General features: G+C 37.4%; 1 long non-coding RNA gene across 7 annotated transcripts in view; it reads right to left on the reverse strand.

Annotated features, from left to right (window-relative positions):
* Nucleotides 1-1,036: 1,036 nt before the first annotated feature.
* LOC140494449 (uncharacterized) overlaps nt 1,037-23,357 on the reverse strand; it is a 40,764-nt gene continuing 18,443 nt past the window's right edge. Inside the window, exons 3-4 of one of the 7 annotated variants that reach the window (XR_011963984.1) lie at nt 23,191-23,277; nt 6,856-7,719 (exon numbers count right to left, since the gene is read on the reverse strand). This is a non-coding gene — a long non-coding RNA (uncharacterized lncRNA). Of the gene's footprint in view, nt 1,242-1,267; nt 1,400-5,683; nt 6,267-6,855; nt 7,720-10,749; nt 11,538-18,078; nt 20,021-23,190; nt 23,278-23,357 lie in introns of those variants that run through there. The other 6 variants (XR_011963985.1, XR_011963986.1, XR_011963988.1 and 3 more) reach the window with 6 other exon arrangements.

Consider the following 23,357-nt stretch of genomic DNA (forward strand, 5'->3'; position numbering starts at 1 on the left):
ACAGTGCACATAAAGTGACAAAAAGATATTCATCATCAGCTAATTACTGTTCAGTGGAATAACCTGAGTATCTTATTGTTCCTGAGACTAATGACAACAGTAAGCATTTGTTTACTCGTCCATGCAGTAAGTGCATTTGATATCTTATATTTCAGTTCAATCGTTAATGACAATTTATGTTGTTTAAACCAATAATTCTAATTTATCATGGATATTGACTGTAATACAATAACACTGGAAACATTTTTTAAAAATATTCTACCAATCTTTAAGCTCCTCTTCTGTTGTGTGTGTGCAAAAGATAATTCAAATTATAACCATTTTTGTTGCAAATTCAACAAACGCTACATTTTGAATTTATGAACTTCTTACAGTTTTGCAAAAAAGTTAGTCCACTATATGTCATATTAAAAGACTGCTTTTTCCAATCATGCATGCTCCAAAATGATTATTGCTTTCATTGCATTGTAAGAAAAGAAGTGTTGAATTTTTTGTTGTTTCAATTCCAACATTATTCATCATTGTACAATAATGACACAATTATTACAATCGCTTCATATACCACCCAGCAGTGACTTCATTGTTTGTTTAGTTTCATGCTCATTTTAATGATCTATTAATTCTCTTACTAATTCTGACACTTTGATTATAATATTAATCAACGTACCATCTCTACAAGGAATCCGATTGGAAAGAAATTCGCAATTTGTATATTGCATATATTTTTGAGTTCAGAAAAGAATTTTGTTCAATAATCACTGAATGTCTCATTTTTTCTTTAATACGTAAAGCTAGCTACTATGTTTTATTCCTTAGTTCACTGATCTTAATAAATATTCAATCGACATCACAGTAAAGTGCTTTTGAAATATTGAATCATGTTAATTCTTCATATGTATTGCAGTGTACAATCTCTCATTCATTGTAACAATCAATATTTATTTTACCTGTTGAAACATAGTTGTATTAATGTAAATATATTTCACTTCAATGCTAACACTTAAGACTTAAGCATTTTTCATGCAACAAAATCCAATGAAAAAGCATCAGCATCTCTTTATTGTTTCAATAAACAATGACAATAAATTTAGAATTTTTGAAAGTTGAACATTTTTAGAAAGAAGGAATGTTGTCTTCAGTTGAATGTTCGCATTGAATGACTTCTTCACAGTATCTGCTGTTTATTCTCTTCTTCGGGTTCCCAAGAAAAGAAATTAACTAGTTCTGCTGGTTCTAAATTCCTGAAAAATATTTGAGAATGTTGCGGTCTTAAAGGTAAAAAGCTAAGTGATCATAAGTGATTCGTTTTTTGTTCGAAAGAGCTCGATTCAAACATTTCGGACATTCACATTTTTATTCTGCTGTGTTACAAGGGTGGAAAACAAGTCGCTTTCTTCGTCTGTAAAGTAAACATATGCCACTTCCAATTATTCATTAGTCAGCTAATTACCTACATTTGTTATTAAAAATTGCAATTCATCTAAATATTGGAATGACCTTTGATCAAATTAAATTTCTAATTATTTTTCATTCGTGAATTCTTGGAATTTTTTTTCTTTTCCATTCATCTATTCGTATTGAATGTAAACTTTACATGCTTTGACAATAGCGGAGGGTGTTTATTTGAAATTTGTCTTTGCATACCTTTCACTGATTTTACTTATTGCATGTAGTTGCACAGTGGCTCAGTCATTAACAATGCTGCCTCACAGTGCCAGGGATCTCGGTTTGATCCCATCCTCGGTGACTGTCTTTGCGTACTTCACCCATTCTCCCCAAGTCTATGTGACTTTGCTGTGGTTTCCTCCAACAATCCAAAGATGTGTAAGGTTAGGTGAGCAGACCATAATAAATTGCACATTGTGTTCAGGGATGTGTATGTTAGTCAGCAGTAAATGTAGAGGAATATGGTTGGGAAAGTGTTTGGCTGGGTTACTCTTTGGAGGGTCATTTTTTAAAACGAAATGACCTGTTACCACACTGTGCTAACAGGATTTCTACAATAGTTTAATTGCGTTTCTCTAAGCAATTCTAACTTTTTAAAAGTTGACTTTAGTTAATACCTTTAACACTTGATTATCAGTGTTCCTAAATCTTGTAAAATATCTCAATATTTTTTAAATCATTGCTCACACAAAACACTAAACATGAGGCCACACAAAGGTCTTCATGACCATCTAATTACTGTTCAGTGGAATAATCAGAGTAACTATCTGATTGTTCCTGAGATCAATCCCCACTGCCACAGTAAGGATCTGGTTATCATTCCCTCCAATAAATGCAGAAGTTGTCCTCTGGTATTTCAGTTCAGTAATTACACACGATACTGGTTGTTCAAAGCAGTGGTTATTCTTTATTATGAATGGCAAAGGATTCTAACGGAAGAGGTGTTCATATGTCCTAATGTGTTGTATGATCACAAACAATTTTCAATCCAAATATTGCACAAAAAAGTGTAAATTTGGTTTTGTTCAACTGCCGAGGCTAACATTTTCAGTTCATGTCCATTACAAATATTTGGAAAGTGAGGAAAGTAGATGCTGGAGATCAGAGTAAATAATGTGGTGCTGGAATAGCACAGAATGTCAGGCAGCATCTGAGGAGCAGGAGAAACCATGTTTCAGGCATAAGCCTTCATCGGGAATCTCCGGCTCTATGGATGCTGCCTGGTCTACTGTGTTTTTCCACCACCACACTTTCGACATAAAAAAAATTTGCTTATTTGGAGCAAATACTCTCTGTTTCCTCTGTAATTTAAATCTACTGTGCTTTCTATTCACTCAAGTTCTCATTTTAATAGCTCCTCGTTTTCTTCTTAATCTGATACAAATCTCAAAACTCTGGGCACAATAAAAGCAATATGAATTATAAAGTAGCATCTGGACAAGAGAACCAATGAACACCTACATAGACCTCTTGAACAACAAAGATATTAGAATGAAAAAGCAATGCCTTCCAAAAAAATCTCTGTACGTCTGTATCCTTTTTCAATTCATTAATCATGCAAATAGCTTATCATTGTCAGTTGATCTCTCTTAATGACTATCTAATCAATGTCATTGTAAACCACTGATAAAATTGAAGCATTTTATTTGTTAAAATGCAAAGATTCATTCTCAATTCGTTATTACAACAATAAGTGAACCATATTTTATCTGTCTGCTAAGGTCAAGTGACCTGTGGCCCATAATTGAGCATTCTAAATATTCCCACAGCTGGGGAAAGCAGAGCTAAAAAGGTCAAATGAAAGGAAACAGAAGACAAAGTAACCAGCTCCAGAAAACAGTGGAAAGCCCAGTCAAAGAGCTCAGAAAGGTTCGGTAGATCCTGTTACAACCAGCCCAAGAGCTGTGTTTTGGAGAGGTTGAAGCAGACTTCCTGGCACCTTGACTTCCAGCCAGTGCCTGAGTCATTAGACACCTCACTTGAGAATGACGACAAGTGAAGGGTGTTTACACAATACTCATTGAATGCTTACAATCCAGAATTTTGGTAAAATGTTGTGAAACATTTCCCAGATCATGGAAATCAGCTCAACATTATTGAAATCAAAGTACTTGTAATGGTCTTCAAGACCACCTAATTACTGTTCGGTGAAAAACACTTTGTACGTGTCTTATTGTTTTCAGGATGAATAATCATAGCAAACATCACAGTCTCACCAGATCCAGACATATGTAAGAGACACCTTATTATAATTTACACACTACGTCTTTCCCAGATTATTGATAACACCTTATTACTTATGCCTGAGGATACCACGTGTAACATGTATCGAGATGAAGCAAGTCCTGAATGTAAGATTTTTTTTCTGATAAATTTCCAATCCAAAAATTATGATAAAAATGATATTGTGGTTCATTACATTGTCAACAGATCCCCATTAAACATATTTAACCGTTTATTCAGAGACAATATTGAAACAAATACGTTGATAAATGCTGTTGACTGTATGCTTCTGTGAAAATAAATCTTCCTTATTGACTTATTTTCATTATAATTCTGACTCAAATGTCTAAATATTGATGATATGAAAAATTGTATGAATTAAACACAATGCAGAATTTGTTCTTATTATATATTATATTTCTCCAGAAGAAAAGTAGAGAAACCAAATATAGAAATCTTGAAGATCTGAGAATGTTGAATGACAAACCATTTCTGATTAACGTTCACTGAATGTCTAATGTCTTTCCATGTCATCATGGCAGAATTTGCATTCTCAGCTGACAGATGAAGAAATATCGAGTCATCATCAGAGCAAATCCATTTGAAAATATTGAATCATTTATTTTGCCAAAGTTCTAAAATTAATTATCAATTCATTGCCATTCCAAAAATCACATAGTAATTCAGTTTAGGTTTTGTAACAAACATCATCAAATTCACATTTTAATTTAATCCATTATTTCTTAGTGTCAATATTAAAAGAAGAATAATAGTTCTCTTATTCCAGGATAACACAAACACAAACTAATTAATGATTCCCTATCCAACACTCACAGATAATATCTGTTCCCTTCTCATCTGAATGTTCCCAGAATTCATTGGATTAATATTCGGCCTTACATATTAAGAGACTTTATAATTAATGAGCAGTCAACATCATTCCGTGAAGTTAATTCCTAAAACTAGCTAACTTCAAATCCCAGTCTAAATGCTTTTTCCATAATGTTTTTAGTAGGCATTGGTTACATATATCAAACTTATGTTGCAAATTTCCCCTATTATACTCAAGAATCTGTACTTAGAACCTATATTTAATATTCTGAGTAACTGTAAAATAATAACTATTTCTGACAAATGAACTTTTCTGTTGTCATGATACCTGCTTAGTGAGTTAACTGGGCTGTACCCTGCAGCTGCTGTTTTACACTCCAATAAATGCTGCTCATTTTTACACATGACGGGCAGCTATATGAGATTTCTAATCATTTTTAAATTTGCTATGAAATGTTTTTAAGATTAATTGTTGCTTGTATCTAATATTTAAGAATTGATCAAATCCAGTCTATCCAGCTTTAAGTGTGAAATTAAGGCTCAGAAACGTAAACGTCTTGCATTGTACAGAAACCAATGGTAGTGAATGGTGATTTTTATTTTAATACTTGAATCTTAGTTGATTTACTGTTCTGGGCATGGCCTGCCCCCACCTGGAATAGAATGGTCCATATTGGCTCATACAAAATGCCTGACATTTAAATACAGGCAGCCTACCTTCGAACTAAAATACAAGGTGTCAGGGGGGTGATAAACTCGACTAACATTCTGTTCCAGCCTTAAATTAAAAGAAAGCACACTACCAATGGACCTACTCCAACGCCAGGACGACAGCATTTTGACATTTCTTGATAAGAGCATGCCGACATACAGACAAATGACCAATCCTGATCTTCATAATTGAAAGGATAATTGTCCCAGTAAATGAATAAACAGAATCTGCAGGGTGCAGCACAGTTAACTCACTAAACAGCTATTGTCAGATATAGTTATTATTTTACAGTTACTCAGAATATTAAATATAGGTTCTAATTACAGATTCTTGAGTATAATAGGGGAAATTTGCAACATAGGTTTGATATATGTAACCAATGCCTCCTAAAAACATTATGGAAAAAGCATTTAGACTGGGAGTTGAAGTTAGCTAGTTTTAGGAATTAACTTCACGGAATGATGTTGACTGCTCATTAATTATAAAGTCCTGACAGAAAGAGTAGCTGTATAATTTTACACAATATAACAAACTTTATAACACAAGTCATATTACTAATCTTATAGCAAGTAAGCGAAAATCAACTGTCTTTTCTATTTCTTTGTACATATATAATTAAGACAGTGAACGATATGAGGAGTAATTGGCTTTGATAAAATAAAATTAAATGAATGGCAGAACTCAAAATGTCCCAGCTGGTAAGGTATCCTGAGAGGCCCGAGGGAGTTCAGGAATAACTTTGGAATCTAAGTCAGTAAGATACATGGAAAGATCCCAATATGAATCTGGGGATGTCCATTAGAATGCTCATCTGCGATTATGTGTTTCAATTGGGTGGCTGGATGAGGAGGGAAGGGCTGTAATCACATTGCATGTGGCCATTGTGATGCAGAATGTCCATAAAAATGCTGCTTTTTACTGTACATGTTACAGTGTGTTATGGATCTCCCTTCCGAGATGGGCCTCGGGGGACGATCCCTTCATTAACTGGTTGCTGCATGAGTAAACATCTTCCACATTCCTGAGCTCAGATTGCCTCCTGTGTCCTCATTCCCTGCCAGTGAAAACAATTCTACAGCTATGATGACATTTCAATTCAACACATACATTTATTGTGTGTGAAATGATTACATTCAGAGCGATATAATTTTCATGATAAAATTGCTTTACACTTACTTTTTTTTGGTGTACAAGAAAACATTTCGATTATATCAATTTGTTCTTTTGTTCAACCAACACTAAGTTTTAAATTATTGTAAAGACTACGATGGGGGAAACGGGGACGAGTCTTCAGCTCAAATGTCATATGAAATGACAGTTTCCTTTTTTCAAACAAATTGCCCTCCAAAATTATTTTTACTTTCATTCCATTATAAGAAAAAAATTGCTTGGAAATGTTGACAATTCTCCTTTTCCTCCCATATTAGATGTCAGTGAACAATAATCACACAATTATGAGAATTCCTTTCCGTATCAAATGTCAGTGACTCTGTGTTTTGTTCACAATAATAGTCACTTTTATGGCCTAATTCTTTTCCTCCTAATTCTGAAATAAATATCAGAACATTTATTGTGGTAAAAATTACATCAACAAAATTGACATGACTCTTCAAGAAAACTATTCAAACCATATAAATCTTGCATTGCCTGCATTTTTAAACAAAATCATTTTTTTCAATTGCTGCTGAATGATTTTTTCACACCATCCAGCTAAGTTTTATGCTTTAATTTTCAGTTTCTTAATCTTAATGAACATCCAATCAACATCAGAGCAAAGTGTTTTCAAAATATTAAGTCAATTTATCTGTCAGGATTCTGAAAGCAATGATCAATTACAATAATTGCACAGCAATTTAACATAGACTTTGTAAAAATGCAGTGTTTTTTGAAAATTTCATTCATTATTTCTTATTGTCAATGCTACTATATTAATACCTATTTGTTCAGGCCCATGCACATACCAAACGACCAATAATATCCCTTGCAAAATTCTTTGTAAATGTCTGATTTTGGCTCAGGTGAAATATAACAATTATCTCAGCCTTTGAAATTCAGAGAACTCCAATTACTTTTCCCTGCGATATTACTCTTCATTTCTACATATTAATCAGTCTAATATCAAGATGAGATATCTCACTATTCTCAAATTCACGAATATATATTTTTAAAATCCATTTGTTGCTAATATATCTTATATCTAATAATTGTGCAATCTAGTTTGGGGTACAAATGTGGAATTATGCTTCTGTACAATAAATACTGCAAGGACATTACAATGTACAATCTCTCAATCATTGTGAATATTGTATTTATTTTAAACTTGGAAACATCCTTGAATTGATTTGATTATAATTTGCTTTGATTCTGACACTTACTGTATATCCAATCACAATATCAGTAGATTATTTGGAGGTATCATCGTCCATTCCAATAATCACAGTACCTGCGATATACTTTCTTCTAGTCACTCATAGCAAAATGTATCTAATTCCACTCAATCAATATTCCTGAGAAAATATTTGAGAATGTTGCAGTCATAAAGCTGAAATATGCAGTCATGATAGTCATTAATTTTCTCTTGTTCTGTAGACCTTAGTTAAAACAACACAGAATTTTATGTTCCACTGCTATATAATATGAGAAAAGATCAATTACTTGTTCAGTAAAATTAACAAATGTCACTTGCTATTATTTATCAATTTTTGGTTATTGGTCAGTTTATGAATTGCGAGATTTGTTTTTAGCTTTCCAGTCATCTATTTATATTGAATGTGACATTGAAATGGTGTGAAAATATCAGGGTGTGTTCATTTGAAAGTTCAATTTGCATATCTCTCACTTATCCCATTGATTGCATGATGGTTTAAGAACGTTTCGTTCAGCAATCCTCGTAAATATCAAAAACTGTCTGATTTTAAATCAGATCATTCGCACCCAATTATCACTCTGTTCCTAATTCATGTAAATATCTCAATTTTATCGAACCAATGTTCATACTAAACAATACACATAAAACAACACAAAGACTTTCATCACCATCTGATTATTGTTCAGTAGATTAACCTGAGTAAGTACCTCATTGCTCCTGAAACCAATGACAACAGTAATAATTTGTTTTCTATTCCATGCAACAAGTGCAACTGATATCTTCTATTTCAGTTCAGTAGTTAAAGATGATTTATGTTGCTTAAAACAATGCTTCTACTTTATCACGATATTGAATGTAATACAATCATGAAAACAACAAACGTTTTGTGATTCTAAAAATCTTTAAGATTACTTATTTTAAATTTGTGTGCAAGAGATATTTCAAATTACAACCGTTTTTGTTGTATAATTCAGCAAACCTAAGTTTTGAATTTGGGAAAGTCTCCATTTTTGCAAAATGGAAGTAGTTTTCAGTTTATATAACACAGTAAATGACTGTTTTTTTTCCAAATCACGTGCTTTGCAAAATGATTATTGGTTTCATTTAATTGTAAGAAAATAACTGTTTTGAACATGTTAATTCTTTTTGTCTTTTCTATTCCAACATCACTGTACAATAATGAACAATTATTATAATTCCTTTATGTACCAAATGTCATTGACTGTATCATTTGTTCACTTTCATGCTCACTTTCATTATGTATTAACTTTCTTCCAAATTCTGACCCAAATGTCTGAACTCTGACCATAATATTAATCATCTAAATTAAAATAACAGGTCTCTATGATGAAACCATTTGATAGAAATTCATATTTCTTGTGTTACCTTCATTTTTTAGTAAATAAAGAAATAAATTTTCTATAATCAATGAATGGCTCATTTTTTCTTCAATTCATAAAGGGAGTTACTACATTTTATTCCACAATTTACCAATTTTAATAAATATCCAATCAACATAACAGCAATTATTTTGAAATATTGAATCATTTTCATTGCTCGTATAACAACATTATCAAGTCATTGTCATGATAATGATTGTGCAATTATTTAAGAAAGTCTTTTGAACAAGTAAAGTGAGATTCACATTTTAATTTAACCAATTGTTTCTGAGTACCAAAACTGCAATATGAAACTTTATTTTCAGGTCAAGTTTCCCACAATGGACCTAAGGACTTCCCATCCAACATTAATTGCGAATGTCTGATGTTTGCTTATTTGAATGATCTCTGTAATCACAGACTTTAAATTCACAGACCTGCAATTACTTTTCATTGCAATAATTCCTGTTTGTTTGCACATATTCCTCAGTCACATAGCAAAACGAGATTTCTCATTATTTCTAAATTCATTGATCGAATTTTATAATTCAGTTGTTGCTCATACCTAATAATTATTCAATCCAGTACGTGCTGTGAATGTGGAATTACGGGTCTTTACATGAATAACTAATATAGTGTGCAATCTCTCATTCATTGTTTATATTAATTCTTATTTTACCCGCAGAAACATAATTGAATTCATTTAAATATATTTCACTTTGATGCGAACATTTACTGTATTTCTCATCATCATAAGATTGAAGTATTTTTCATGACACAAACTTATGTAAAATTCCTGCGTTTTTTTAAGTCAAATGAAAAAGAGTTAACATTTCTGTATTATTTCATTAAACAATGAGAATGCATTTTGAATTTTTCGAAGTTGAGCCTTTTTGCAAAGAAGGGATGTTGTCTTTAGCTGAATAATCACATTGAATGACTAATTTACTCTTCGAGTTCCCAAGCAACCAAATTAACTAATTCTGCTGGTTCTAAATTCCTGGAAAGTATTTGATATTGTTGCAGTCTTAAAGATGAAGAAGTCAATGTGATTTTACTGATTTTTTTTTATTGGGAAGAGCTTAATTCAAACATTTCAGGCACATAAATTGCTATTCTGCAGTGTTACGAAGATGAAAAGCAAGTCAATTTCTTCATCAGTGAAGTAAACAAATGTCACTTCCCGTTATTCATTAGTTAGCCCTTTCCCAAATTTGTAATTAAACAATGCAATTCATCTGAATATTGTTGTGCCCTTTGATCATATTAATTTTCTAATTATTGTTCATTCATGATTTGTCAGGGATTTCTATTTTTTGTTTTCGATTCACCTATTCATATTGAATGTAAGATTGATACGCTTTGGCAACATCAGAGAGTGTTCATTTGAAATTTGACTTTGCACATCTCTCACTTATCTCACTTCTTGCATGGGGTTAGACATTGAGAACGGAGGATCAGTGGTTAGCACTCGTGTCTTACAGTGTTATGCACTTGGGTTTGATTCCATCCTCGGCCACATGTTTGCGTGGAGTTTGCATGTTCTGGTTTTCTCCCATAATCCAAAGATATGCAGGTTAGATAAATTGACCATGCTAAGCTGCACGTTCTGTTCAGGGATGTGTAGGTTATGTGCATTAGTCAGGGGTAAATGTCCAGTAATCTGAGAGCAGAATGGTGCTGAGTGGATTATTCTTTGGAACGTCAGTGTAGACCTGTTGGATCAAATGGCCTGTTTCCACACAGTAGGGATTGTATAAATTTAGAATTGTGTTTTGCTAAACAAAACTGACAATTTTTTTAAATGTTGCATTTAAAACTTATCTTTAACTGTTAATTGTCAATCTTGTAAAATATCTCAATGTTACTGAAATCAATGTTCACACAAAACACTGCACATTAAGCCACACAAATATCTTCATGACCATCTAATTACTGTTCAGTGGAATAATCACAGTAAAATTTATTGTTTCTGAGATCAATCACCATTTTCACATAAAGGATCTGGTTATCATTCCCTCCAATAAATGCAATCGTTGTCCCCTGGCATTTCAGTTCAGTAGTAATACACCATACTGGTTGTTCAAAGCATGGTTATACTTTATTATGAATGGCCAAGGGTTCTAATGGCAAGAGATGTTTGATCTGATTTGTTGCATGTTCTCAAACAGGTTTTCACTATAAATATTGCAAAAGAATGTGTTAATTTGGTCTTGTTCAACTGCTGATGCGAACATATTCAGTGGTGTTCATTAAACATATTTGGAGAAAGTGAGGAAAGCTGTAGCATTGGAAAAGGGCAGGCACATCCAAAGAGCAGGTGTATCAACCTGTCGGGCATTAGGCCATCATCAGAAAAGATTCCTGATGAAGGGCTCATGCACAAAATGTTGATTCTGCTTCTCCTCGAATGCTGTCTGACCTGCTGTGCTTTTCCAGCACCACTCTCTTTTGACATTAGAAATATTTGACTGAATGTTCAGAGATAATATGAAAGGTTGCCTCTGTCAATTTAATTTACTGTGCTTTCTATTCACTGAAGTTTCCATGTTAATTCTTCCTCTTTTTCTTCTTAAATCTGATGCAAATTTCAAAATACGAACACATTAGAATTCACATGAATTATAAATTTGATTTCTCGACAAGAAAACCAGTGAAAGGCGATATAGAATTCTTGAAAAGCCTACACATTTGAATGAAAAAGCAATTTCTTCCAAACAATGTTTGCACGTCTGAATCTTTCTTTCAATTCAATAAGTCTGCAAATAGTTTATAATTGTCAGTTGATCTCTCTGAATGAGTACCTAATCAATGTCAATGTAACCAGCTGAAACATTAACATCAGATTGATAACTGGGTGTTAAAGACCTTATTTGAAGTGAACAAATGTTTGGGATTTACTTGAATTCCACCAGAAAACATTCTTGAATCATAATACAAGAAATGAGATATGTGAGAGATGTGCAAACCTTATTTTTAAATGAACGAACTCCAATATTTGCAAGGCATTTCAATCTTACGGTCAAAATGAACAGGTGAATGGAAAATTAAAAAAAACAAGTATCTGACAATTCATAAACTGAACAACAATTACAAATTCACTTTGATCAAAGGACAGAGTAATATTTAGATGAATCACAACATTTAGTTACAAAGTAGGCAATCAACTGACTGACAAGTAATAGATTGTAGAGATTGTTAGTTTACTGAAGAAGGTATCAACTTTATTTCAAATTTATAGCACGAGATAATAATGTTTAATGTGTTTCAATTGTTTGGAGTTGCCCCTTTGCAACAAAAAAAATCAATCTAATTATTTAGACATCGTAATCTTGAATTCTGCAGCATTTTCAAATATTCTCCAGGAACGTATAAGCCACAGAATTAGATACAGGTATCCCCACTATCCGAAAGTAAAGCGTTATTATGAAACCTTACATAATCTGAAAAGGCGTCGAAGATGCATTAATTTATATGGGAAACATGTCCCGTTTTTTCGTAAAAGTGAAAATCCTCTTCATATTTCTTTCAGTTAGAGAAAACAGGGACAGATGAAAGTCTTTTGTAAAAGCAAAGTGGCTAAAGCGAATTTTCCAACACATATTTCTTGGTAACCTGGTAATCTGATAAGTATCAGATTTTGTGATGATTGATATAATAGATAAAAGCAGATCTAATGTTGGATTGAATAGCAATTCAGTTTGTGCTTAGGTACTCTCTAATCAACATTCAGATAGCTCTTGCTATATTTCTGTTGAAGGTGTGATTTGAAACCTTCCCTCGGGTCTAGTAATAGAGACACTGCCACAGCTCCACAGGCTCCTTTCATAATGTTCCCACTCAGGACGGCAGGACTGCAATATTGTGTTTCATGTAGTTTCTCAAATAAAAACTAATCAGCCGTTTATTGTTGTAATTTGAATGGAAATTAATTCGGTAGTTTCTGTGTGTAATGGACTGGAAATTAAACAATATTTTACAATAACAATACAATAAATGAATGATACTCTTAAATAAACAGGAATCTCATGACAATTCTTTGAAAGACAAATTGACAAAACTGCGTGATCATTGTACTTTGATTTAAAAATGCATCAGTCATTCAATGTGAATATTCAGCTGAAGACAATTTCCCTTCCTTTCAACAACGTACAACTTCCACAAATTCAAAATGAACAGTCATTGAAAGAGGAAGGAACAAGCAGATGGTAATTCTATTTTCTGTACATAAACGTGCGATGAATTTTAAGTTTTATATATGTAAAAATGAAACTCTTATTGTGGTTCGAAATACAATAAACATTAGCATGACGTGAAATATAATCAAATCAATTCAACTGTGTTTTCTCAGTTAAAATACAGTTCAATATTCAAAGTAATCGAGTGATTGTATACTGCAATAATTCAGTGCTGAGGCATAATTCCACATTATTATCCCTTATAGTGAAGCAAGCTTGTGCCAGGAGTCTGAGAGGGTAGGGGAGGTCCTTAATGAGTACATTGCTTCAGTATTCACGAGTGAGTGGGACGTTGTTCTTTGTGAGGACAGCGTGAAACAGGCTGATATGGTCGAACAGGTCGATGTTAAGTCTGAGAATGTGCTGAAAATATTGAAAAGTCATGGGGATAGATAAGTCCCCTGGTCCAGAAAGGATATAACTTAGGTTGTTATGGGAAGGGAGGCAAGAGATTACTGTATTTTGGCAATGATCTTGCATCCTCACTGTCCACCGGAGTCAGACCAGATGATTGGAGGGTGGCAAACGTTATTCCCTTATTCAAGAAAGGCAATTGAGATAATCCTGGGAATCATCGATGAGTCAGTCTTACATCAGTTGTGGGCAATTATTGGAGAGGATTCTGAGAGACAGGATTTATGATTATTTGAAAAAGCATTGATTGATTAGAGATGGTCAGCATGGCTTTGTGAGCGGCAGGTTATGCCTCACAAACCTGATTGAATTATTTGAGGATGTGACAAGCACATTGGTGAGGACAGAGTAGTGGATGTGGTGTATATGGATTTTAGCAAGGTGTTTGATAAGGTTCCCCATGGTAGGCTCATTTAGAAAGTAATGAGGCATGGGATACAGGGAAACCTGCCTGGTTAGATAATAAATTTGCTGGCCCATAGAAGACAGGGTGAGATTACATCGATAGTTTTCAGCTTGGAGCACGGTGACCAATGATGTTCTGAAGGGATTAGTTCTGGGATCTCTGCTCTTTGTGATTTTTACAAATGACTTGGATGATGAAGTGGAAGGGTGAGTTAGGAGGTTTGCCAATGACATGAGGGTTGGTGGAGTTGTGGGTAGTGTGGAGGGCATTGGTAGGTTGCTAGAGGACATTGACAGGATGCAGAGCTGGGCTGAGAAGTGGCAGATGGAGTTCAACCGGGGAAAATGTGAAGTTATTCATTTTTGAATTTCAAATTTGAATGCATATTTTCAGATTAAATGCAGGATTCTTGGCAATGTGGAGGAACAGTGGGATCGTGGGGTCCACGTCCATAGATCCCTCATACCTGACATCCAAGATGATAGGGTTATTAAAACGGTGCATGGTGTGTTGGCTTTCATTAGCAGGGAGATTGAGTTTAAGAGCCACGAGGTTATGTTGCACCTCTATGGATCCCTGGTGAGACTACTCTTGGAATATTGTGTTCGGTGCTGATCACCTCATTACACATTGGATGCGGATGCTTTAGAGAAGGTGTCGATGAGATTTATCAAGATGTTGCGTGGACTGGAAGGGCATGTCTTGTGGAGAAAGGTTGAGAGAGCTGGGGCTTTGGTCATTGCAGTGAAAGAGGATGAGATTTTACTTGATAGCTTTGTGTAAAATGATGAGAGGCATAGATAGAGTGGATAATGAAAGACGTTTCCCCACAAAATGCATAATTTTAAGGTGAATGGGCGAAGTTGTGGGGAGATGTCAGAGATAGTTTCTTTATAGATAGTGGTGGGTGCGTGGAATGCACTGCCAGTGGTGGTAGTAGATTCAGACCCATCAGGGACATCGAAGCGATTCTTGGATAGGCACATGAATGATAGTAAATGAAGGGCATGTTGGTTAGTTTGATCTTAGAGTTGGATAAAAGGTCGGAACAACATCGTGGCCAAAGGGCCTGTACTGTGCTGTACTGTTCTATATTCGATGGACGGAAATGAACATTTATTTAGTAGCAACATATAGATTTTCAAAATTGTATTAGCATACTTAAGAATAATGATAAATTTCATCTTGCTATTTGACTGTGCTATATGCAAAAATAAACAAGAATTGTTGCAGGGAAAAGTAATTAGGTTTTTCTAAATTTATAAGGCTGGGATTACACAGATCATTCAAATGAGCAAAAGTCATATTTTTAACAGTACGTGTTGCATCAGAAATAATGGATTCTTTTGTAGGTGTGTTGATTGGAAATAAAATGGATTTTTATATTACTTTATAGGTACGAGGGAAGATTGGATTAAATTCAAATATAAACTTCACTGTAGTTGTTAGCAAGATAAACTAAACCATATAATAATTATTGTCATGCAAATTCTTTAATAATTTCTGTTAGAATCCTGAAAAAATGATATACTGTACCATTTTTCAAACAGTCAATAAATTAAATTGTGAACCTCAGTATACTTATTACCCAGACCAATTATTATGCAATTATTGTAATGGCAATGACTTGATAACTAATGCTAAAACCTAAACAGATACATTGGTTCAATACTTTGTAAGCATGTTGGTCTGAAATTGATTGGATATTTATTAAGATCGGTAAACTGAGGGATCAAATAGCTCGCTTGATAGAATTGAAGGGAAAGAAATGAGAGTGTTTATTGAACAGGATTGTTTTTGTTTAAAAATGCAGTTGATGCAAGAATAATATATTTTCCTCAATTGGTTTTCTTGTAGAGACATGTCCTTTTAAAAAAAAAGTCATGAGTCAATGTTGACACTTGTGTCAGAGTCTGCAAAGTGGAGAGTAAGTGAGAAAGGAATTTTTTAAAAGGAGAAAAGAAAGGAAATGGCGAGAAGAGGAGTTCCAACTGTAGTTTCTCACCCTGCTAACATCTTACTGGGTGAACTGGAACGCAGACTAGTCAAGCAACAAGCTGACACAATCATATGCACAGAATCATAGCTTACAATGACTTAGACACCATCGTCACCATCCTTGTATGTCCTGTCCCACCGACAGGACATGGATGTAACTGAAATGCTGGAACATGCAGCGTAATGGACTAAGATCTGCAGAATGTGATCAATGTGATTTATTTGACACGTCTCCAGAATATTAAACTCCAGTCCAATTTGAAAAGTTACGAGCGTCATCAAACTTTAACGACAAATGTCAGAAAAAAAAATTATCAGAAAGTTACAGCACAGTTCGAGCCCATTTGGCCAATCCTGAGTATGTGTTGGCTGTAAACACCCCAGGCTTCCAGGCTTTACAGCTTTTTGTACTCACCATTGAGAGCAACAATTTCAGTGTACTCTGCCCTCTATGCTTTTATAATCTGTTTTTAACATATTTCTTTAACAGTTGCACACCTTGTTTCCTTGTTTCTTTCCCAGCCCTAATTCTATCCCCCGTGACCTTTGGGGGGGTGGGGGGGGGGTCGACCATTTCTGCTGTTTAATCTCTCCTGCCTTCGGCCGTGTGACAGAGTGTCTTCATGTCCTTGTCTCACCCCCACCTTGCTCACAACCTGTTACATTTCTGATGGTTCCTAGACCTCTGTAACTATCACTGCGCCCCCTGGGTCAATGGCACGTGTTTTGAATTCTCTTCCTCCTGAGATAATCAGAAATCTTTCCGGTTGCAGTTTCCCCCTGATTTTATTTTGAAAAGCAGAGCATTTGTGTCAGAGTCAAGTATTTGTGAACCTTCATCCACAATTCCGAGCATTTGGATGTAATTTGTGACCCTCCCACAGATGTGTAACGTTACTGGATTGGCTATGCTAACATGGTCGCAGTGTGCAATTTAGGTGGGTTGGGCTAGCCATGGTTAATGTGGGGTTATGGGGGTAGGGTGGGTGAGCAGGTCATTGCAGACACGATGGGCAGAATAGACTCTTTCTGCACCCACTAGATTCTGTGATTCTAACTAGTTGCGAGTGTTGTCCCATTTTCCTCATGCCAGGTTCATTCAACTCACACATATGATTCTGTGGGTGCTCACTCACTCCTTCCCTTCAGTTTTACATCAATTTCACACTGTTTGTAAATATAAATACTCCAACCAAAACCCCTCACAGGTCAGGAACTGTTTCTGCTCCTTTCATCACTCACAAGGAACAGGAAAGTAAAGGTTCAGTCACAAATCCGACAGGAACATAGCGGTTATAATCACCAGGAAAGGCTGAACAGCTCAAAACGCTTTTCTCAAGAAAAGAGGAGGCTTAGAGACAGCCTGGTACAAGTAGAAAGCTTTGTGTTTGTGTTTTCAGAGATTTGTGGTTGAAGTCATTGGGTTGGAAGCATGTTTTATTGCACTAGATCATCAAAGCTGCTATCTAAATGTGCATCTTTCTATCTATCTATCTGAGTTAACAATCAGATGGACAGGTCATTGTCTGAGTGTCTTACCAAATCCCTGATTGAATCTGCCTCCCCCCACAATCTCAGGTGCCTCACCACTCACTGTGTCACGGAGAAACTCTGCCGTTACAATGAGAACTGTCTTTGCTGTCACCTCTCCTCGTGTTTCCGCCTAATCCCCACTTCCCTTCATTAAATCCCAGCTGCCTCTAGTCCACCCACATGGACATGTTGAAGAGCATGACAGGAGAAAGGATTGAAACCGAGAGTTCAATAGCCCGAATGAAAGTGGAAGAAGGAAATAAACGGGGATTGTGGATCCCAGGGGATACAGACTCAATGATTCATCCTGCCCCCGAGACCCCAGCGTGTTCACACTGGGTAGGAGCTGTTCACCCCTCTGTGTGACAAGGGATTTGCTGCGTCTTCATCACGATTGAGAGCCCAGTGAGTGCTCACAGGGAAGTGGTCATCCCCCTGCTCCGTGTGGGCTGCAGGATTCTGAATCTGATGTTACTGTCCATCAGAGTCAGGAGTGGACCTTGTCCATGATGACACTGTTGGAGTATTGATGTTGTTGTTGTTAATCACATTAACTGGGCTGGAGGTGACTGAACTTACATTCCCACTTTCTGAACCTCAGGATGTCTCTCTGGGCAGTAAGTCCCCACAAACAGCAATGTGACAATGAGCAGGGATCATCTGTTTTGATTTAAATTGGGATTATAGCACGGCTGCTTCACAGCATCAGGTACAAGGTTGGAGTCCAGCCTTGGTCAACGGCCTGTGTGGAGTTCCCACATTCTCCCCATGATAGTGTGGGTCCCCTTCAGGTGCTCTGGTTTCCTCCCACAGTCCAAAGATGTGCAGGTTAGGTGGATCAGTCGTGCTAAATTGTCCACAGGATCCAGATTGTGCAGACTAGGTGAATCAGCCATGGGGAATGCAGTGTTACAGTGATGGAGTACTCTGGGCGTGATGTTCTTCGGATGGTCGCTGGGGTTTGATGGGCCAATGCTCTCCTCCCACACTGTAGGGATTTTATTCTATGATTTTATTCTAAGGCTACACAGCAGTGTGTCCCTGGAGAAGGAGCATGTAGTGTGGATCCATCCTCTCGATGCCTTTAGATAGAGGTGGGCACCACAGGGGATATAGTGCTTTATCTCCACCGCTGCCCCCTCCCCACAACTCTACTTTGATTTAGTCCCTTCTCACTCTGTCACTTGTAATGGTTTGCTTGGCCCGTAATGGGCTTTGCTTGGAAATATTCAATTGGTTACACAAATGGTTTACTGCTGGTGATGATACGTCTAGATTAGAGTGGTGCTGGAAAAGCACAGCAGGTCAGGCAGGATCCGAGGAGCTGGAAAATCAACGTTTTGGCAAAAGCCCTTTTCCAGCACCACTCTAATCTAGGCTCTGGTTTCCAGCATCTGCGGTCCTCACTTTTGCACTGCTGGTGATTATATGGTAACCTAAAGCAAAATGGCGTAATGATGATTTTGATGGTGGGAAGGTTGCTGTGATAACATTTCTGGGTTGGAAAAATGGGGAAAAAGAATGCTTCACAGCTCATAGAACGAGAACTGAAAAGCTGTTAAATCAAACCAAAGGTTCAGACAGGGAGGGAATATTTCCCTGGAGTTTGAGCAGCTGGAAAGTGATGGTGTCTGGGAATAGACAGGATTTTGTTTTACAGGAGGTTGAAAGCTTTAAAACTGTTATATTCAAACAGTTCAATTTATTTTCTTTAATTTTGCTTGCGGTGCAAAAAGCTCTTACAACGTTTTAAAACCAATATTTAGAAAGCTTGTGTTAATGATAAATGTTAAATAAAATCCATCAAACCATCCCTCACTGAAAACTGTTGTGGAAGTGCAATCTCCTGGAGAATCCCTGCCCCCTTCTTCCTACCCGGGCTCCATGGCTGTATACATACCTGGGAGATCGCAGCAGGAGGAGACCATTCAGCCTTTCAATCCTGCTCCACCATTCAATGGGAAACAGCTGACCATCCAGCTCAGTCTCCTGTTCCTGCTGCGTTCCAATCCCTTTTCATGACTTTACCTTGAAGAACTATATCTAAGTCCTCCTTTGGCTTCACTGCCTTTTGTTCCAGTGACGTTGCTGTGTTACTGTGTGGATGTAGGCAGGGGTAATGTGATGGTGCTGCCTCCTGGAGGATGCACTCAGCCTCCCTCATCATCCTGCAGTAACATCAACTGGGTTTCAGCAACTAGAGATAGAACCCATTTCCAGGATATGGGCATCACTGGCTCAGCCAGCATTTATTCCCAATCTCTCGTTACCCTCGAAGATGGTAGTGAGCTGCTGTCTTGAACCATTCACAGTCCATTTGGTGCAGAGAGACCGACAATGCTGGGAGAGAGAGTGTTGCAGGATTTTGGCCCAGTGATTCTCCATCTTTGGTTCTTCAAATGTTGTTTAACTTAATCACTATCTGCACATGATTTTGAGATTTCAATCTGCAAATCTTCACTATCTAGCACCCTCTATAAAGGAATATGTACAGGTTAGAAATTCAGAGCAGACAATTCTAGTTTCTCTGGAATATCTATTTCCCCTTTCTTCCCCCAAAGCTGTAACCCTCCAGCCCACTTACTCTCTCCCACCATTCTGACTCTACTGCCCCTAATGTACACCCTCTACATTCTCATGGAGTAACTGATAAACAGATCCACGGCACCACTTCCCATCCCTGGTTAGTCTGCACCCTTTCTGGGTTCACTTCCTTTCCCTTCAGTTGCTGCAAGTCAATAATACAACAGCAGAATGAAACAAAATAAAACAGAAAGGGAGGTGGCAGATCCTGGACAGAAGAGGAACCTTCAGACTGGGAGAATGGGTCAGAATCTTCCTTGTTTCTCATTGGTCAATTTCCAGTGTTATGACAAGTTGCGAATGGAACTTGGTCCCATCTGGGCGTAGTGTCACTTTGACACCCCCCCAACTGATCAATACCATAGGCAGATGCGTCCCTTCTCCAGCCAATCACAGTGTGAAATGCTTTCCGCTAGTTACCCCAAAGAACATGCTCCAAATCCCGCCCACATTCTGTACATGTTCAGTGGTGGGTTTCCCCACACCTGTGTGGTCCCTGCCTCAGGGACTGTGGGAGTTGTAGTCCCCATGAAGCCTCTGGAGACCTGTCCCTTGAAAGTGTGGGCTGGAGGGTGTTGTGTATAGGATACCCTATCAGACACACAGGACATGTGGGCTGTCACTGGGATTTACTGAGACATCCGCTTAGACACCTCGATTTCTGACGTAAGGAATATACATTCAGCCAATTGCGGGGTGGGGAGGTTAATAATGGGCAGCAGATTTTAAGCAGAGGTGGCTCAGTGACTAGCACTGCTGCCTCACAGCGTCAGGGACCCGGGTTTGATTCCAGCGTTAGGCAACTGTGTGGAGTTTACACATTCTCCCCATGTCTGCATGGTTTTGTTCGGTGCTCCAGTTTCCTCCCACAGTCCAAAGATGTGCAGGTTAGGTGGATTGGTCATGCCAAATTGCTCATAGGGTCCATGCATGTGCTGGTTAGGCAATTAGCCACGGGAAATGTAGGGTTACAGGGAATGGGTGGGTCTGAATGGGATGGTCATCATAGGGTTGGTGTGGATTAGAGGGATGAATACCCTGTTTCTGCACTATAGGGACTCTATTCTATTCTCATGAAGAAGAAGGTACCTATCTCAATGTGCTGTGAATCTGTGGAATTTCCGATTCAAAATGCGGTGGATGCCAGGACAATGAGCCAATTTAATGAAGAGATACAGATGTTGAATTTGCAATGAGTTGAAGGGTGAGAGAGAGCAGGTGGGAAAATCCAGCTGTGACCGAGGTGAGCTTAATCATCACCGTATTAAATGGTGGAGCTGGTTCGAAGGGCTGCGTTGCCTCTCCTGTGCCCAGGGCTTATCTTCTTACGGTAATAACTGGAAAACTGAATCCAAAAATCACCGCCTTCACCAAAGGAGATTTTCGGAAAATGACAGATAGTCAGGTGGATTAGCGTTCCAAACTTAGGTAGTGAGGAAGCGTGTAGGAGATAATGGTTTTGCAATTTTAAACTGAGGGGAGACAGTGATTTCTGGTTTTAGACTGTGTCGTACATTCACACCATCCAGAATACTCTGTTGTGAATATCTATCCTGTACTTTTTTACAAAGCCAAGGTCACTGACAATGAAACCAAAACTCCCAGGAAACATCGCCTCCCCTCGTAATCTGATAAAAAGACTTATCATTAATCTGGGTGAATTTAGAACACAGACGGAAAGTGGGAAGATTAAATCCAATCCCAAGATCCTGTGCTTAAACAAAGGAGACTACAATAGGATGAGGCAGGAGTTGGCTAATGCAGACTGGAAGCAAAGACTTTACTGTGGGACAGTTCTCAGACAGTGGAGGAATATCAAAGTAATTTTTCAAATTTCTGAGCAAAAATATATATCAGTGAAAAGGAAGGACCAGGAAAAAGGAGTAATCTGCCATGTCTAAGGAAATAAGGGAGTCTATGAAATTGAAGTCGAAGGCATACAAACTGGCAAAGACCAAGGATAAATTCGGAGATTGGAAAAACTTCCAAGTTCAACAGAAAGTGTGATTGAATTGGGGATAAAAAGTGATGAGTAACTATCCCCAGGGACAGAATAGCAGTTTACTCTGCTCGAGGGAAACCTATTGTTTGGGGAATATATGGCCTCTGTAATTGTTGAAGCACTTAACTGTTACCATAGAGATAATCCTGATCAAGTTAAAAATCACAGCACACCCCAAAAGCTTGTACTTCCAAATAATCCTGTTGGACTATAACCTGGTGATGTGTGGTTTTTAACTTTGTCCACCCCACCCCAACCCCGGCTGCTCCACATCAGAATCCTGATAGACAGCCCCACGGAAACTGAAGTGCCTGTCAGGGTACTTGAGGGAGCCATGGGGGTGGGGGTGTGTGTGGTTTAACCACAAAGTGCTGAACTGAACTAGACTTTTGAACTGCCGTTGCCATGGAGATAATATCGAGAGACAGTCTATATTCAAAGTCACAAACCACAAAAGGTATAAGAAGGGGAGCCATATATCGGACAGTCGGGGAGTTACCTGATGCTGCCTGAAGGCGTTTTGCATGTACACTATCCAGGGAGCTGCCGTGTCTCATCAATAAATACTGAAAGAAGACCTCTCAGAGTTCTGTGCCCAGTTATTCCTATCCAGCAGGGTTCAGGAATATGAGTACACAGCAGTCAGTCTTCACAGTGGAGGATACGAAGAACATGCCAGTAATTGATAAGGAGACTGAGGAAGGTGAGGACCAAGAAACAATCATTATCACGAAAGAGTTAGAGCTGGGCAAGCAAATGGAGCTAAAGGTAAACAAGTCTCCTTGCCCTGATGGAATACATCCCATGATACCAACAGAGTTAGGGGGAGAAAGTGCAAATGCACTTAGAGTTATAACGTCCTGCAGCAGAGACAGGCCCTTTGGCCCAAACTGGCCCATGCCAATCAGATTGTCCATCCACGCTAACCCCATTTCCCTGCACTTGGCCCATCAGCTTCTGAAACTTTCCTATCCATGTATTTGTCCAAATGTCTTTTACATGTTGTTAATATACCCACCTCAACCACTTCCACTGGCAGCTCATTCCATATACATACCACCTTTGTGTAGAACAGTTGCCCCTCAGGTTCTCATGTATTCTTTCTCCTCTACCTTTAACCTGATGCCCTCCAATCCTTGAGTCCCTGCGAAAAAGACCGATTGCATTCACCTTACCCATGCCTCTCATGGTCTTATACACTTCTATAAAATATATAAATTTTAT

Source organism: Chiloscyllium punctatum, chromosome 24 (assembly GCF_047496795.1).
Source record: "Chiloscyllium punctatum isolate Juve2018m chromosome 24, sChiPun1.3, whole genome shotgun sequence".
NCBI classification, from domain to species: domain Eukaryota; kingdom Metazoa; phylum Chordata; class Chondrichthyes; order Orectolobiformes; family Hemiscylliidae; genus Chiloscyllium; species Chiloscyllium punctatum.